Raw genomic sequence first — 3,693 nt, forward strand, 5'->3', positions numbered from 1 at the left:
CGAGCAGCTGTCAAATAAACAATAGAGCAAGTTAGAGCAACATAGATCAGAAATCTCATGAAACACTTTTCAGGCAGAAATTCTCAAAACAGTGGCTTGCTCTAAGTTACTCCATCAAAAAAGCTGGTGCAGAAAATCGTGCTTTAAGTTGCTCAAGTTCCACTTAGCGCAGGCTCATGAAACAAAAGGTAGAGTGACTGCCAGTCTCCACAGGATAAAGTTTATATCTTGATACATATGTCCGAATATAACTTGCCAATGGAGACCGCTCATTGATCTTCGAGAGCAATATATATCAGAGCTTATATCTTGCCATCTATTGCCGGCAATTTGGTTTGACAGCTACATTTTAATTTGCACGAAAACTTCGTGGCTGCAACATTATTATTTTAATATAAAAGCAAAAATTGAGCTGTTTCCTGTTAAAATATTTGTAATTATGTATTTGGATGTAAAATAGCCTATTTTCTAAGTTCNCCATCAAAAAAGCTGGTGCAGAAAATCGTGCTTTAAGTTGCTCAAGTTCCACTTAGCGCAGGCTCATGAAACAAAAGGTAGAGTGACTGCCAGTCTCCACAGGATAAAGTTTATATCTTGATACATATGTCCGAATATAACTTGCCAATGGAGACCGCTCATTGATCTTCGAGAGCAATATATATCAGAGCTTATATCTTGCCATCTATTGCCGGCAATTTGGTTTGACAGCTACATTTTAATTTGCACGAAAACTTCGTGGCTGCAACATTATTATTTTAATATAAAAGCAAAAATTGAGCTGTTTCCTGTTAAAATATTTGTAATTATGTATTTGGATGTAAAATAGCCTATTTTCTAAGTTCTAAGCGATTAAATCCGGTAAAAATACGTTTTCGAAGCTATCTTACAAATGCTTATATCAAGATATAAAAAGCCCACACAAATATTGCCACTGATATAAATTATATCTAGCGACTAAAATGACAGCTGGGCAGCAATAAATTTTATCCTGTGGAGACGGCCAGTAAGTAAGAGCAAGAAAAATGCTCATGAAAAATAATTTTGTGAGATATCTTAACCTGGCGTAACCTCCCTGCAGCAATTCAGACTCACCCTAGGTTAGCCTTCAGATAGTCCCTATTGTTACCAGCACTAGTCCCTCATAATTCCCCTGCCAATGGTTTCAACTGCCATTTTTAGCATTGGCGTGTCATTGGAAAAGGACCGGTCCAATCAACATTGACCGTAAGATAGTCCTGAACTAGTCCAATTTTGGAGATTTTTTCGATGGCGTAAGATTGCGTTCTGCACTTCGCAGATGCTTTTTCATAATTCGGAAACACAAAAAAAAATCAATTTTATCATTTTATAACCATGTTGCTTCTGACGGCATTTGAACCCGGACCCTCCTGAAAGCTAACAAATAGTTGCAAGCATCTCTGCGCACTGACCTAAAGCCACGCATGTAAATGTGTGTTTTNTCTTGCCATCTATTGCCGGCAATTTGGTTTGACAGCTACATTTTAATTTGCACGAAAACTTCGTGGCTGCAACATTATTATTTTAATATAAAAGCAAGAATTGAGCTGTTTCCTGTTAAAATATTTGTAATTATGTATTTGGATGTAAAATAGCCTATTTTCTTAGTTCTAAGCGATTAAATCCGGCAAAAATACGTTTTCGAAGCTATCTTACAAATGCTTATATCAAGATATAAAAAGCCCACACAAATATTGCCACTGATATAAATTATATCTAGCGACTAAAATGACAGCTGGGCAGCAATAAATTTTATCCTGTGGAGACGGCCAGTAAGTAAGAGCAAGAAAAATGCTCATGAAAAATAATTTTGTGAGATATCTTAACCTGGCGTAACCTCCCTGCAGCAATTCAGACTCACCCTAGGTTAGCCTTCAGATAGTCCCTATTGTTACCAGCACTAGTCCCTCATAATTCCCCTGCCAATGGTTTCAACTGCCATTTTTAGCATTGGCGTGTCATTGGAAAAGGACCGGTCCAATCAACATTGACCGTAAGATAGTCCTGAACTAGTCCAATTTTGGAGATTTTTTCGATGGCGTAAGATTGCGTTCTGCACTTCGCAGATGCTTTTTCATAATTCGGAAACACAAAAAAAAATCAATTTTATCATTTTATAACCATGTTGCTTCTGACGGCATTTGAACCCGGACCCTCCTGAAAGCTAACAAATAGTTGCAAGCATCTCTGCGCACTGACCTAAAGCCACGCATGTAAATGTGTGTTTTAATGTTCACTTTGCATCAAGGCCAGACCAAGCGATTGGGACATTTACAGGGTGATGTTCTTTAATTTTTTTTTTTATTCAATTGCAAGACAACACCACCCTGTCACTGCCACACTGTATTTTTCGTCTATCTCTAGGCCGGATCGTTGAGGACTGGTCGAGGGCTGACATTTTCGATGCAAGTAAATGTCCACTGCTGTCCAGTCTAACTTTATTCAGTTAAGTACTAGTCCTTAACGGAAAATTGACCGCCTTATTGCTGCAGGGCTAGAGCAGCTCATTAAACCCAACTATAGTTATTATAATGCATCGTACAGTTTCATAAGTAGAAACACTATCAGCTGATTGCCAGAAATTGCCTACAGCTGAGATCACCTGTTTTTTGGCATGTGATCTTATCTTTTACAATTTCTTTCATTTTTATTACAATTTCTTTTATTTCTATTACAATTTATTCAAAATACACTAACACACTGAACTAAAAACACCAATACACTAACCAAATACACACCTACCCAGCAAACATTTGGAGTCATAAATGAGTCTTTAAGGAGTCCCATTTCGGAGCCTTTGTGCTCATTATGAGCTCATTTAAGAGTCCGAAATGAGTGTGTTTCCCTTCCTGCGAAGGTCGACCTATATGAGCTTAAATTCATACATCAAATGAGCCTCAATATGAGCCATATTGGACTCTTATTGGCCTCATATACGGCCACTCTTTTTGACTCTTTTGGACTCTTTTTGAAGCTCTTAAATGACTCTTATTGGCCTCATAAATGCCTACTTTCGGAGCTCCTTGTATGCTGTTCTGTGACTCCTATTGGCTTTATTCTTCAACTCTCTTAATGAACTTACTTTAGAGCCATGTTAGCAAGGAATTCATTTCAAATACTGTTGGATATTTATATACAAATCTCTGCGCATACATATATACATATGTTCATATATTCCCAGCAAACATTTGGAGTCACAAATGAGTCTTTAAGGAGTCCTATTTCGGAGCCATTACAGACTCTTTTTAAGACTTACCGGCCTCATAAATTACTACAATCGGACTCTTATTTTACGTTATTCTTTGAGTCTTATGGAACTCACTATATTTGCAAAGGCATTCATCAAAAATTCCTTTCAAATAACATACATACATACTTACGTGCATATACACATTCCAACATGCATTCAATAGCAGCAGCTGCAGCTAAATTTTGTTCATTTTTTGTTTTCTAATTATTTTCAATTTCTGTGTGAACAAGTTTAGATATAAATTTCAAATCTTTATTGTTTTTATATTCGCACAAGGTGCTGGCTCATAACTTGGATCATATATGAATCCTAAAAGATTCATATAAGAGTAAACAATTTTTTGTTTTTGAAACTCATATTTCTTACCCACCTAGGACTCCTTTCGGACTCATATATTCTGAACGCTCAGAATATGTTTGCGGGGA

This window comes from Rhagoletis zephyria, unplaced genomic scaffold, assembly GCF_001687245.7.
Source record: "Rhagoletis zephyria isolate East Lansing unplaced genomic scaffold, Rhagoletis_zephyria_1.1 Rzeph_scaffold_13781, whole genome shotgun sequence".
NCBI lineage: Eukaryota > Metazoa > Arthropoda > Insecta > Diptera > Tephritidae > Rhagoletis > Rhagoletis zephyria.